A 14,771-nucleotide genomic window follows, 5' to 3' on the forward strand; every position below is an offset into this window, starting at 1 on the left:
TACATACAGCGAGGGAACTGTCTAGCTTCCTGAGGGAGACTAAAGGGAAAAAGAAGGTTCCGCTGGAGTGTTATATTCCTGCTTCTGAAAGGTTTGTAAGGTCAGCACAACACCTGATGAAGAATGAGGGGTTCAGTGTCCTCTCACCCAGGAAGCAGTATAGGCTAAGAAAGTGGGTCACATTGGTGCGTACGGTAAATTGATAGGTCTTTTATGGCACGGTGGCTTCATGGGCTACTCTACTGGTTTCTAATTGTGGTGTATTCTCTCCCACCTGGAGATTTTATGGTTAGGCTCCCTTAACATGAAAGCAGCAGAGACTGGGGGGAGAGGGGTTTGTAAAACAAAACAATTTCAATGTGAATCTTTTTTTTATATATATATATATATAAAATGTATTTATTTATTTTACAAGAGACTCAGTGATGTGAAGAATGAAGTGGATGGGGGGGGGGGGGGGGGGTCTGGTGAAAGGGGGCGCAGGTGCTGAGCCATGGCACAAAGCTTAGTGCAGGGTAGCTATGCTTCCCCCTGGGACTGTGTGTCAACATTAGTGGTTAGAGACTAAATCCACAACCTTTGCTTTCATGAATGTGTATGCACCTAGTCCAGGATGGGAGAGGGGCTTTTGTAAAGGTGGTTGGGGGAGGGTGAACTCCTTTGGATCGTATCTATACATTCAAAAATCAGAGCAATACGCAAGTGAGAGCCTCCATTCTCCCAGTTGCACTTTCAGACCATCATATTGCCATGGCTCACTTCTCTGTTTCACCAGAGCCCAGCCAGGTGTCCTATTGAAAATTCAAATTAAAGCTCTTACAAGGTAACACTTTTTGCTCAAGCTTCCAAGGCTTTTGGGAGAGGTGGGGACATCGGAAAGGGGAGTTTGAGTCTCTGTCAGTGGTGGAATGTATGGAAAGCCCAGATTGGGTTTTTCTGTCAGCAGTATACAGCTTTTTCTTGTTCAGGGTACTTGTGTAGCGGAGGTTGAGCTGGTGTGGCAGGATAGGGTGGGGGATGCAAGATCATCTATCAACTACACTGGGGTGCTGGGCTCTTTATCCCGTAAAGAGAAAGGAACCCTTGCAGAGCTGAGATTTTTCCATGTTGAGAGAGAGAGAAGGCTGGTATCCATTCTTGTTCCCAGGTTGGAAAAACAAGAGTGGAAACCAAGAAAACCTTGTTACTTTTGTCCCAGTGGGCGTGTAACTTCTGTTGTGAGGAGATACACCCCCTCCCACAGTTGCTTATAGGACATGCAACGCAAATACATGGATTATTTTCTGTCAGGAGGGAGGACAAGGCCTGGTGGACCTGGAGAGCAGGGTGGCATCATTCTGACTCGAAGCAGTGTAGAAGCTACTGTACCACAATGATGTTAGCTGGGAGGGGAACCAGCATGTTGTCTGTTTATGAGTGGTTTAGGGCTGGCGCAAGCTCTTCTTCATGAGAAGAAGCCGGGAGAGACTCATGAAGCAGGGGTCTCCTGATTTCTATGCTGCAGTACTGAGTGCCTGGCAGCTAGAGGCCCCACAGGGGGCGTGGGAGAAGCCCCATCATCCACAACCCACTGATCCCTTTGAGGTCTGTTTGTTCAGCCACCCTGCAGTGACGTTTAATGGCAGCAGGAGACTAGCTGACCAACGACTGGTGGGGGATGGAAAACCCCGGAGTTGGCACAGCAGGCGGGACTAACGTCAGGTTTATGGAGAGAGTCATGGGAAGGTCCAGGAGAGCTCTGCCTGAAGGTAGTGGGCGTGTGCAAAGTGCAGCCTCAGGGAGGAGTGGCACACTGCAAGTGACAGAGACTGATATTACTGATATTTAGTATACCAGGCACAGCGGGAGTTTGTGGATGTGGGGAGTAGGCGCTCCCTTCCGTGCCAAGGTTAGGCATCTGGGAGCTTAGTGGGAGTAATAGGGGCATCAGGGGTTGTGGGGGGCTGAGAGCATGGCAGGGTATAGGTGGAGGGTGCTCTATAAGCTCCCAGTGCCAAACATGTCAGAGGACCTCCAGTGGAGGGTATTACATGAAGCACTGGTCACCAATAGCTATAGGGTTGACCTGGGAGTTGGGGAGGGGTATCTGTTTTGTGCAGTGACTGAGACTGATCATGTATTTTTCTGAGTGTCAGGATAATGTTGTTATTGTCTCTAGACTCTGTGTGTGAGGTGGGGAGTGGTCTTCTCTGTGGGGATGTTTGTGATTGGGGCCAAGCTATTCAAGCAGAGAAAAGGGTCAAATGTGTTTTGCTGAACTGTTTGTTTGGCCAGGCCATTGTTGGCTGTATGGCTAACAAGAACAAACCTTGTCTTAGGTTTGAATTGTATAAAATTATTAATAGTGTGGCGTCATTTCAGGAGGGGTGGGGGCTCAGGGGGCTGTCTCTTTGTATACATCAATGATGTCGCTCTTGTTGCGGATGATTCTTTGATCCACCTCTATGCAGACGACACCATCCTGTATACATCTGGCCCTTCTTTGGACACTGTGTTAACTAACCTCCAGATGAGCTTCAATGCCATAAAACTCTCCTTCTGTAGCCTCCAACTGCTCTTAAATGCAAGTAAAACTAAATACATGCTCTTCAACCGATCGCTGCCCGCACATGCCCGCCCCGTTCAGCATCAACTACAAATACCTAGCTCTCTGGCGAGACTAAACTCTCCTTCCGGACTCACAATAAGCATCTCCAATCCAAAATTAAATCTAGAATGGCTTCCTATTTTGCAACAAAGCATCCTTCACTCATGCTGCCAAACATACCCTGTAAAACTGACTATTCTACCCATCTTCAACTTCGGTGATGTCATCTATAGAATAGTCTCCAACGCTCTACTCAATAAATTGGATGTAGTCTATCACAGTGCCACCCATTTTGTCACCAAAGCCCCATATACTACCCACCACTGTGACCTGTACACTCTCGTCGGCTGGCCCTCGCTTCATACTCATTGCCAAACCCACTGGCTCCAGGTCATCTACAAGTCTACGCTAGGTAAAGCCCCGCCTTATCTTAGCTCACTGACATGCGCTCCAGCGGGTATATCTCCCTGGTTACCCCCAAAGCCAATTCTTCCTTTGGCCGCCTCTCCTTCCAGTTCTCTGCTGCCAATGACTGGAACGAACTGCAAAAATCACTAAAACTGGAGACCCTTACCTCCCTCACTAGCTTTAAGCACCAGCTGTCAGAGCAGCTCACAGATCACTCCACCTGTACATAGCTCATCTGTAATTAGCCCATCTAATCTACCCCATTCCCATACTGTATTTATTTATTTATCTTGCTCCTTTGCCCCCCAGTATCTCTACTTACACATTTGTCTTCTGCACATTCCACTGTCTAATTGCAATATTGTAATTACTTCGCCACCATGGCCTATTTATTGCCTTACGTCTCTTATCCTACCTCATTTGCACATGCTGGATAAAGATTTTTCTACTGTATTTTTGATTGTATGTTTGTTTATTCCATGTGTAACTCTGGATAGTTATGTGTCGAACTGCTTTGCTTTATCTTGGCCAGGTCGCAGTTGTAAATGAGAACATGTTCTCAACTATCCTACCTGGTTAAATAAAGGTGTAAGTTAATAAATAAATAAAATATGGCTTGAGAGGAGGGGGTTAGAGGTACGGTTTTAATGTGGTGCTGGTGTATTGAAACGACACACAATGTGACATCAATCAGCACATCAGAATTCTGAAAACAACAGGTGATTGTGTAGAGGTATTGGTGGTGCGCAATGTAAGTGGGGGGGTTCTCGTTACTAAATCTAACCCTATGTCTCCTTCTTTGTCCCTCCAGAGGCTACAGAAGCATGGCATCAGCCCCCCCACCCCGGACCCCCAGGCTTCCCCTAGAGACCAACGCATCCTCCCCACGCGCCCCTCACTCCCTCATCCTGGGAGCCCCCCTCAGCCGGAAGGAGGCACAGCGACAGCAGGAGGAGGAGGAGGAGGTGGGAGAGGAGGTGACAGAGTGCTGCAGTGACACAGAGCGGACAGTAGAGGGCAGCAGCGGTACAGAGCGCAAGGAGAGCTACAGTGACCTGCAGGGGACATATGGGGCCAAGGCCGAGCCCGCTGTGGTCAGCCTGGAGTTTGGAGTGGCCCGCATGACCTGCTGAGGCGTGTGATACTGGAGAAATGGAGGAGGGGTGACTGGGCTGGAATGGAGGGAGGAGGAATGGAAAGAGTGAGAGATGGGGTCACTAAAGGACGAGTGTGTGTGAGTGTTGGTGTGAGTGTGTGCGTGTGTGTGTGTGTTGTGTTTAGCCATATTCCTATGTTGGTGAATGAAGGTTGTATTATAAATCTTTATAGAAAGCGGCATTTACTGCACATAGAAAGGCTTGTTTTTAAGAATGTTGAAAAGCACTAAAGAGAATAAATGACATGAAGATCTGCGTGTTCTGTCTGCCTATGTTATTCAACTCCACACAACTGTATCTGTGAAAGCCAATGCTCTGTAGGACAGTTCCTGGCATCAGACTGTGTCTGCTCTGATCTCTTGATGTTCAAACCATCAGATTCTCCCCTTAATCCAACGTCTAGCCGATTTTAGTAATGAACATCCCATATTTCATGTTCTTAATGTTGTGATCCTCCAGATGGGGTGACGGCCAGGTACAGATTTGAGTACCAAAACGTCTCGATCCTGCGTCTAAGCCAGAACATCTTTGGATAACCCTGTTTTAACGTGGAATTGCACTGAAATCAGATAATTTATCCTTCAAACTGTTCCATCTTCCAAGATTGCATGATTCCACTGTAATCTGAATGATGGATGTTGAAAGCTGATTTTTACTTCCATGTCCAACATTCATCCGTGGACATGGCATTGAGATAATCCCATTGGCTCCCTTGGGTTGATTGGATAATCCAGTTGGTTACCTTTGTCTCACTGGGTAAGGTCATAACCCCATTTTCAAGGTAATTGCCATAGTTACTCTGGGGTCATAGAACATTGGAGGGGTCAGCAGGAGAACAAGGATGCTGTGTGTGTGGAAGAGTTTGTCAATCCATTAGAGGAGACTAGAGCAGGGCTGTCAACTCATTCCATGGAGGGCCTAGTGTCTACTGGTTTTTCCTTTCAATGAACACCTGGACAACTAGGTGAGAAGGGAGTTCCTTACTAACTAGTGACCTTAATTCATCAATCACGTACAAGGGAGGAAGGAAAACCCACAGACGCTTAGAATGAGTTTGACATGTGCAGTAGAGCCTCTGACCAAGTTATCGCGATCTTTCAGACAATTCCTCATGTTTCATTGGTAAGAACGTCAGGGTGACTATACCCTGATGAAGACCGCTTTTCTGTCAACGTTAGCTAGGTTATTCAATTATTGCATCGGAGCTCCTAGAGAGTGCGGCTCTCCATTTATTTTTCAAGTGTTCTACTCCGCTAGGCAGCACCTCGCCTAAACAGGTGTGCGTTTCCCCCCCTCCACATTGGTAAGAACAGCCATAGCTGGCATCCAGCAGGTGGTCGCTATAACACACTGTGGTGACAGCAAGTAATAGGACAGTCACCCGTTGGTTTTAGTTGTTCATCGTAGTGCATCTGAGCCGGCCACTAGAACCTCCTTGGGCCCGCGGGACTGGTGTAGCCTCACTACAGTGTATAATGTAACCCCACGCCGAGGTCGGGACATTACTGTCCCCCAGCAGTCACTACAGTGTATAATGTAACCCCACGCCGAGGTCGGGACATTGCTGTCCCCCAGCAGTCACTACAGTGTATAATGTAACCCCACGCCGAGGTCGGGACATTACTGTCCCCCAGCAGTCACTACAGTGTATAATGTAACCCCACGCCGAGGTCGGGACATTGCTGTCCCCCAGCAGTCACTACAGTGTATAATGTAACCCCACGCCGAGGTCGGGACATTGCTGTCCCCCAGCAGTCACTACAGTGTATAATGTAACCCCACGCCGAGGTCGGGACATTGCTGTCCCCCAGCAGTCACTACAGTGTATAATGAAACCCCACGCCGAGGTCGGGACATTGCTGTCCCCCAGCAGTCACTACAGTGTATAATGTAACCCCATGCCGAGGTCGGGACATTACTGTCCCCCAGCAGTCACTACAGTGTATAATGTAACCCCATGCCGAGGTCGGGACATTGCTGTCCCCCAGCAGTCACTACAGTGTATAATGTAACCCCATGCCGAGGTCGGGACATTGCTGTCCCCCAGCAGTCAGTACAGTGTATAATGTAACCCCATGCCGAGGTCGGGACATTGCTGTCCCCCAGCAGTCACTACAGTGTATAATGTAACCCCATGCCGAGGTCGGGACATTGCTGTCCCCCAGCAGTCACTACAGTGTATAATGTAACCCCATGCCGAGGTCGGGACATTGCTGTCCCCCAGCAGTCACTACAGTGTATAATGTAACCCCATGCCGAGGTCGGGACATTACTGTCCCCCAGCAGTCACTACAGAAGTGTAACAGAGTTAGGATTAGACTGTCTGGAATGGGTTTATACAAGTTGACCTAAACCGTTTCTCTGATCCCTCTCACACACTGACAAGCACACAGTGTACAGATGGTATTACGTGTGTGTGTGAACATACCTTGTGAAGTTTGTCTGAAAGTAACTGGGGAGGGGGTAAAGCACTTGCTCCTAAATGATTTATGAATATGCCCTGCATGGGCATTGAACTAGTTCCACCAGCTCTGCAAACCTCCATGAAGACACTGTACCAATGTACTTTACCAGGCCTTTTATTCCAAGCCTGTGTGTGACTGTCTGTTTTCACCAATCCATTGTTGCTACTCTATACTCGTGTCAGCTTTCAGTAAAGACCAGCTAAAACCTTGTAGCCCGAGACAAGAAGGTCCTTGTTGTAAATGAGCTCTGGAGGTCACTGTTACTATACATACACACACAAACACTATGTCAAGAGTGTCTGCTGAAGGGTTGGACTGCATAGACAAGACTTCACTCCCTACACTTCTCTCTCCCTCTACATGATGAACTGTGGCTTCAAGTAGGCCATTTAGTCCCGTTGCACTTTAACTTCCATTAAACATTAACAGGTCTTCCACACGACATGGTTCCCCTACCCTCTCCCATAGCACGCCAACATTCTGCTATGTTCTACACCCCAGACAGCCATGACACTACTGAGGGCTAAGTGTACATGCACGTCCCACCCACACACACACACACGCTCCACTATACACTACATGGCCAAATGTGGACACCTGCTCGTCAAACATCTCATTCTAAAATCATGGGTATTACTATGGAGTTGGTCCCCCCTTTGCTGCTACAACAGCCTCACTCTTCTGGAAGGCTATCCATTGGATGTTGGAACATTGCTTCCATTCAGCCACAGAGCGTTAATGAGGTCGGGCACTGATGTTGGGCGAGTAGGCCTGGTTCGCAGTCGGCGTTCCAATTCATTCCATGAGGTGTTCGACGGGCTTGAGGTCAGGGCTCTGTGCAAGCCAGTCGGTTTACCATCCACACCGATCTCGACAAACCATTTCTGTATGGATCTCGTTTTGTGCATGGGGGCATTGTCATGCTGAAAAAGGAAAGGGCCTTCCTCCAACCACAAAGTTGGAATCACAGAATCATCTAGAATGTTTGTATGCTGTAGCGTTAAGGTTTCCCTTCAGTGGAACTAAGGCCTGAACCCTAACCATGAAAAACAGCCCCCGACCATTATTCCTCCTCCACCAAACTTTACAGTTGGCACTCTGCAGGTAGAGTCCTCCTGCCATTCTCCAAACCCAGATTCTTCCGTCGTGCTGCCAGATGGTGAAGTGTGATTCATCACTCCAGAGAACTCGTTTCCACTGCTCCAGAGTCCAATGGTGGCGAGCTTTACACCACTCCAGTTGACACTTGGCATTGTGCATGGTGATCTTAGGCTTGTGTGCGGCTGCTCGGCCATAGAAACCCATTTCATGAAGCTCCCGACGAACTGTTCTTGTGCTGACGTTGCTTCCAGAGGCAGTTTGGAACTCGGTAGTGAGTGTTCCTTGCAACCAAGGACAGATGATTTTTAAGGACTTTGTGCTTGTGTGCCCTGCCTATTTGCGGCTGAGCCATTGTTGCTCCTATACATTTCCACTTCACAATAACAGCACTTACAGTTGACCAGGGCTGCTCTGATAAACTGATTTGTTGGAAAGGTGGCATCCTATGACGGTTCCACATTGAAAGTCACTGAGCTCTTCAGTATGGGCCAATATTTGTCTATGGAGATTGCATGGCGGTGTACTCAATTTTATACACCTGTCAGCAACGGGTGTGGCTGAAATAGACTAATCCACTCACTTGAAGGGATGTCCACATACTTTTGTATCTACATGTTCCCTTTTCATGCTCACATTTAGACCAGTCCTAAGACAGCAAATACAAATTGTTGACTGTACTGTACATGTGATTTTAATGTAGGAGTGTGTGTATATTCATACTCTGTCACAATGGGGGGAGTGGCTCTATGTCACTTAATAAGACCTTAAGCTGCTCTCTGTTCATTACAGGAACAAAAGAGCACAATGAGTAATCCTGGGGGGGTTACAACACACACACATACATGGATTAGTCTAATTCTGACCCAGCCACACTGAGGAGACACTCTTCCAAGTGTCCCTACCCCCCAAAACCACTCACTACAAGACTCCTGGGGCTACAGAGGGGGTGACCAGTGTGTGCTCTGTCTGCATGCACATGTCTGTGTACTGTGTGTTATTAATTCTGGATTAGAGGAAGGGTTATACTTTTGTATTGTTCAGAGCAGAAGATATGACCTGTTAAATCCATCAAATATGTCCTTACCACTATGGCCAGACGGATTTCTAATAAGGCAGATATGAATAAAATGGCTATTCACGGCCTGATCCATCCAATAATTGTTACCATGCCAACCACTCTCACAATCCACTCCACTCTGCTTCAGCCCATCAATGGATTGAGTCATTGGTCTGAATATGGAGTCAATAGACAGATACCTCTCTCTCTCCACACACACACACACACACACACACACACACACGCACACACTCAGTAACACTCTGTAATGTCCTCTAACTGTCCCATTTAGTGATGAGATCAACCCAGGGGCCTGTGAAAAAACACGTAATCGAGAGAGAGATAGAGAGTAACATACTATTTTCGCAGACAGGTAGGTACTGTAGGTAGACAAGCTAGTAGGCAGACAGACAGGAAGGTTGGTAGACAGGCAGACATGCAGGCAGACAGACAGATAAGCAGACAGACAGACAGGAAGGTAGGCAGACAGACAGGCAGGCCTGGTTAGGCTCTATCTAATAGAGTTGGCTGGGAAAGAGCATAAGGAGATCCACCTCAGCGCTTCACTCTGGGGAAGCCCTCACCTGTCTTTGTGTGTGTGTCTGTGTGGATGTTGGTAGCCTCCAGCATGTGAATGAAGACATTGTTTGATAGCAATGAGGTGGAAGATGGGTCCCGTGCCTCAAAACTAGGAAGGAAGAGGGGGAGGAGGGAAGGAGCGAGGAGAGCGGCTAAAAGTAGGTCGGGTGCTGAGGGGAGATAGGGAGGATTGGAGGAATAGAAAAGGACAAGAAAAAGGATAGTACAGATTGAGCACATAAGCAGTGCTCATATAGGAAGGAGAGAATGAAACAGTCTGTGGACAAAACACGTGGAGGGAGACAGAACAAACCGGTATGATATACAGGTACTATACATGTATGTATTTATTTCATTGGGTCAAATACACAACACAAAAAAATCTATTTCAACAGTCAGTCTTCTTTAGATGAGACTGTTAGACCACTGTCTCTTAGCTGTCATATCCTATTGGACACATGGTCCTTGACTCCATGTGGAACAGGGTTAGTTGTATACTGCCATATGTTGTATACTGCCAGGCCAAACTCTACTGGAGGTGTGTGTGTGTGTACTGAGTGAGTGAGTGAGTGAGTGTGTGTTGAGAACATTAGCAATGCTGAAATAATTCTCTAAATCTATATGCATGCTTTATCCTATTCATTCCACTGATCAGCAGATCTCACACTCACACACACACACACACACACACACACACACACACACACACACACACACACAGACACAGACTTGCCCTGAACACACAGACACACACATGCAATACACAACTGATTCTTCTCATCTGAGTGGGATTTGATGGGGTCAGTTTTTATACTTAAAGTATTTAGTTCTGAACACATACACACATGTTAGTATGTTCTGTATAGGTCACACATTCATAAGCAAACACGAGCTCATCATCTAACGTACTATTGAAATCTCACACAAACACGTACACCCACACACACACAACCACACACAGTAGTGCAGCACAAGTCAGTCTCTCTCTATGTCTCACTTTGATGGGAGGAACTAATCTGGGGGCGTGAACAAAGATGAATAAATAAGGACAGAAAAGAAGAGGGAGCCATGGTGCTGATCGGGTGGGGAGGGGGGGGAGAGAGGGAGGAGGAGATACATGGGCAGTCCGCCAACTCTGACAAAGCTGCTTAGCCCAACCAGTTGCCATGGATACAGTCAGGAGTAGCACCCAGTGTGTGTGTGTGTGTGTTTGAGAGAGAGAGAGAGGGAGGGAGAGAGAGAGAGAGAGAGAAAACCAACAGGCAAGCATCAGATAGAACCAGTGAGGAAGCGAGAGAGTACCAGGCTGCAGGACAGAGAGAGTGTGAGTGAGAGAGAGAGAGAGAGAGGGACAGAGGGAAACAGCAGGAGAAATAGAGTGATAGAGATAGCTAGAAGATGGAGGTGCAGTCAGAATGCGTGGAACCTCCTCCACCTCCTTCTTCTGTTCCCCATGGCCCCAACCGCCAGGGAAGATCAACAAAGCAGCCTTAAAGCTGTTTGGAAAACGATTATCCAGCTCCGGAATGGCCAGATTCTTCTCCTTTAGGAACAAAGAGGCCAATGGGAATGGGAATTCCGAGAATGGGAATTCCGAGAATGGGAATTCTGTGAATGGGAATTCTGTGGGGTCGGCTAATGAGCTCGTCAGGAGTAAAACGCATGATGGACTAACAAGCTTGGAGACAGATGGACAGAGAGGGGAGGAGTCTGGAATATCAGAGGCGGGACAGGTGAGGTCTCTCAGCAAATCACTGAGCTTCTTTTCGCTGCTCAGACGAGGAAGTGTGAGAGCTAATGAGAATACAGGGTTTGGAAGCAGGGGAGGGGTTTAAAAGGCTTCTTTAGTAGTATAAGGTGGCGGCGGAAGGAGAGAGTGATGGAGGGAGAGGTGGGGGTAACTGAGGGGAGGGAGGTGAGAGAGGGAGATGTGATTCTAAAGGAGGAAGTGAAAGACGTCACTCTGACCCTTGAACCCCAGCCCCACTCACCACAGGAGGATAATGGGAGCTTGGAAGCTGAGCTAAACACAGAATCAGCGAGAACTTCTCCCGAGACAACGCCACAACACCACTCACACACTCTACTGCCATGACGACAAACTTGTCAGAATTCCCCTATACACCATCCCCTTCCCCTCTTCACTCTGCCTTTCACTCAAGAACCAAAACGTCCATTTCCTCAGCAACGGCCACCCCCTCTGGATCGGTGTGACCCCACCTCTGAACCCTCAGTGGACCGGCTCTGTTCACTCCTCTTCACTGACGTCACCTCGCTCAAGAGCTTTGATTCGCTGACAGGATGCGGTGATATCATTGCAGACGCAGAGGAGGAGGTGGCAGGAAACGTGGGAGGAGGAAATGGAGGAGGAGGAAGTGTCACCAGTAGTAGCAGTAGCAGTGGGGGTGGGGTAGTACGCAGCTCCCCAGCTAAATCCTCCATTACTAACCATGCCACCCCTTCCAGCATTACCCCCACTTCCGCCCCTGCCCCCCTCCCAGCCAGGGCACGGCTGATGCCCTCCCACTCTGCCCCGATTCAGCAGCCCTCTGGCAGCGGCGTGGTGGCCTACATGGGGGGTGGCGAGGAGATGGCCAGCCCTGACGGGGTGGACGACGCAGACATGCAGGGGCTCTGGCACATGCTCCCCTCTGGGGGAGAGAACTCCCCCGCCCTCCCCCGACCCAGCTCTCACCCGGCTCCCCCCAGGGGTACAGAGCGGAAACCCCCCCAGGTCAAGTCTCTGGGACTCAGCAAGATCCCTTTAGTGGGGGGAGGAAGGATGAGTAAACTCCCCACTCATGCTGCCCGTCAAACCTCTTTGCCCAATGAGAAGGACACTAAGGAGGAGGTCCAGCCCCAACAGGATGTCCCGGCCCTTAGAGACGAGGGCTATTGGGATACGCCCTCGGCAACCCCACGGCAACGCCTGACGACGGCTTCCTGCGGAACCAGAGGATTGGTTTATCGCGTGACAGCTGCTCTGGCGACGCGCTGTACGACCTCTACAATGAGGAATTGGACAGATCTGATGAAGAGGAAGAGGAGGAGGAAGAAGATCTGACAAGTACTCCTTCTCTCTCCACTGACGACTACAAACGCAGCACTCCCTCCCAGACTACTCCTCCTTCCTCTTCCTCCTCTTCATCTTTTCGTTCGATGAAGGGAAGCACTAGCCTTCCCCGCGAGTCCAAAATCCCTCTTAGTGTCAGACAGAACACACCCCCTCACTCGGTGAGCCAATCAGCTCTTTCCACTGTCCTCACAGCCACTCCTCCCTCTGACACACCCACCCAAGCTCCTCCTCCAGCCCGGACCAGGATCCCTGTCTCCAAGGTGCCAGTCCGTCGCCCTAGGAACAAGCCCGGCAACGCTACACGAGGGCCAGCCCCCAGGAAGTAAGTCTGATCAAGGCAGCCATGGACTTTGATGTCTTTGGTTAGAACTAGACAACATCACTGGACTAGTGTGCATGACATTGCCGGACTGGTGTATTGTGAAATGCATCATACAATGATAAAGACTTGAAAGAGAGTGATAGGAGCTCTAAACAACACTTCCATTGGTTCTGGTGGGTCACGCCTCCAAAAGTTAAAGTTAAAAACAAAAAATCTACATCACTGGACTTGTGTGTGCAGCATCACTGAAATGATGTGTATGGGACACTTTTAAAGACTTCAAGTGGGTGAGGGAGGGCATTTCAAAGTTTGGGATCCACATTTTCGACAACTCTCAGCGCTTTTGAATATGTAAACAATGGTCACAGAATTCAACTGCACTGCACACCACTAGGAATGACTAGAGAAGCTTTTCTTCTTCTCTTCAAGTCCTTGTTTCTGAAACACAGATTTTTATATGATACCACGTGTTTAATCTAATGAAACAGTTTGTAATAATCTAATTGTTAACTAATTACCTCCTAATCCCAGACTACATTCACAGTCTCAATCCTCATCTACATCTTTTTGTCTGACATTTAGCAGGCGCTTTTATCAAAGCGATGTGTGTAATTATTTCTACGTATGGGTGGTCCCGGGAATCAAACGCACTATTCTGGCATTACAAGCACCATGCTCAACCATCTGAGCTACAGAGGAGCAATACAGGACTATTAAAGGCCCAGTGCACTACTTTTGTGATAAAAAAAACTATTTTTGTAATTTTCTTCAGCACCCCTACTTCCCGTGGCAATGTGGGGTGTACTGTTGACTGTTCTTCTCCCAGTTCTAAAGTACCAGTGGATAACAGTGGTGACAACATTGCTAAAAACAATCAGAAAGCATTTATAAATGTATTTTTACTAAGGTGTCCATGGAGATCACCGGATACAACACCTCACCTTGCCAGTGAACATAAACAAGAAACAACATCACAAAACTTAATCGTCCTAAGTGAATGACAAACACACACATTCTCCTCTGGACCATATGTGCTCCACCACTCGAACGAGCAACTACTGTACTATGATGACCTCGCACTGGAGAAACAGCAGCAGGTTCAATCTCTCTGGAATTAACAACTATAACAAACCAACCAATAAAAAACGGAATAAGTAACGCAATAGTGAGACAGCATTGAAAGATGTTCCTCTACTGACTGAACAACGACCACTGAACACTCCTCACTTGCTGCATGAGGTGCCTGGAACACAAGGCACTAGGTTCAGGGAACACAGTCTACACTAAGGACACACACACACCACGTCAAGGACTCTCTTTCTCACACACACACACACACACACACACACACACACACACACACACACACACACACACACACACACACACACACACACACACACACACACACACACACACACACACACACACACACACACACACACACACACACACACACACACACACACACACACACACACACACACACACACACACACACACACACACACACACACACACACACACACACACATCAAGGATTACTTTCTTCTCGACCAGGACACATTAATACAATACTTTTTTCTACTTAGTAATTTGTTCTTCACTGGTTTTCATACTCTTTTTATAAGATAATGTTTCATGAGACATTGCAATGTATTGTGACGTGGAATCTACGTGGAAAATATCAACCTGTTGTTTTGAAGGTGAAATTTCAACCAGAGAATAATGGCATCACGGTAACCAAATTTCAACCAGAGAATAATGGCATCACGGTAACCAAATTTCAACCAGAGAATAATGGCATCACGGTAACCAAATTTCAACATAGAAAAATCATATATAATAATCCAACATATCAATTATTAATTTGCAGACAAACTGGAATTAAAGCCAGAGTAAGTCAGTGGCACAGATGGAACTATCCAAGCAGAAGATAAATATCTTTCAAATGTTGATATTTGGTTGCGTTGACAAAAAAATAAACACAATTCAATATCACTTTTGAAATACAATAAA

At 47.6% G+C, this 14,771-nt stretch overlaps 1 pseudogene; it reads left to right on the forward strand.

The window, feature by feature from the left end:
• The first annotated feature begins 10,752 nt into the window (after positions 1-10,752).
• Positions 10,753-13,028, forward strand: LOC135535285 (APC membrane recruitment protein 2-like; annotated as a pseudogene).
• The last annotated feature ends 1,743 nt before the right edge of the window (positions 13,029-14,771 follow it).

Source organism: Oncorhynchus masou, unplaced genomic scaffold (genome assembly GCF_036934945.1).
Source record: "Oncorhynchus masou masou isolate Uvic2021 unplaced genomic scaffold, UVic_Omas_1.1 unplaced_scaffold_4725, whole genome shotgun sequence".
NCBI lineage: Eukaryota > Metazoa > Chordata > Actinopteri > Salmoniformes > Salmonidae > Oncorhynchus > Oncorhynchus masou.